Source organism: Priapulus caudatus, unplaced genomic scaffold, assembly GCF_000485595.1.
Source record: "Priapulus caudatus unplaced genomic scaffold, Priapulus_caudatus-5.0.1 Scaffold3449, whole genome shotgun sequence".
Taxonomy (NCBI): Eukaryota; Metazoa; Priapulida; class Priapulimorpha; order Priapulimorphida; family Priapulidae; genus Priapulus; species Priapulus caudatus.
This window is the reverse complement of record NW_014580510.1, coordinates 13,574-14,276: the sequence shown is the minus strand read 5'-3', so window position 1 is coordinate 14,276 and position 703 is coordinate 13,574. Positions and strand designations below refer to the sequence as shown.

At 49.4% G+C, this 703-nt stretch overlaps 1 long non-coding RNA gene across 1 annotated transcript in view; it reads left to right on the top strand.

Moving 5' to 3' along the window:
- LOC106819441 overlaps window positions 1-703 on the top strand; it is a 4,779-nt gene that overhangs the window by 2,050 nt on the left and 2,026 nt on the right. The window contains exon 2 of the long non-coding RNA XR_001395427.1: window positions 139-231. This is a non-coding gene — a long non-coding RNA (uncharacterized LOC106819441). The remainder of the gene's footprint in view (window positions 1-138; window positions 232-703) is intronic.

Here is a 703-nt window from a genome sequence, read left to right as displayed (position 1 = left end):
AGAGAGAGAGAGAGAGAGAGAGAGAGAGAGAGAGAGAGAGAGAGAGAGAGAGAGCGAGAGAGAGAATTTCCGACAAGCGACGCCTGCAACCGGGTCAACAGCTACTTCCGGTGACACATCCGATATTCTATTATATAGGTCAAAGCGGGAAGTTGAACTATCAGATCCCACGCACACCATCCGGGCTCTTGAAGAACTACTGAGCGAACTCAAGAGCCAAACGATGGAGAAGTGAGTAGTAGCCGCAGCGCCATCTATTGGCGATTAATGATCTCTATATCTATATATAGATTGTTGTTATTTAGCAGCCTGGGTCTTTTTGTAAAACGATGAATCTAGAATGTTCACTCTAAGTCGCCTGAGTTTAAAAACCGTGAGATTTTCGTGGAGATGTTAAATCATTGCATCGTATATGCTAGGCGGCGTAAATTTTCCTAATTAAACTCTTTATCTGGTTGTTTTGAGGTTTTGGGTTGCATTAACGTATTTTCAGGCTCTGTGCCCTCTCCCATCCTCCCAGCATCCCTCACCCTTCACCCATCCTCCCAGCATCTCCCTCTCCCATCCTCCCAGCATCCCTCACCCCTCACCCATCCTCCCAGCATCTCCCTCTCCCATCCTCCCAGCATCCCTCACCCCTCTCCCACCCATCCTCCCAGCATCCCCTCTCCCATCCTCCCAGCATCCCTCACCCATCCTCCCA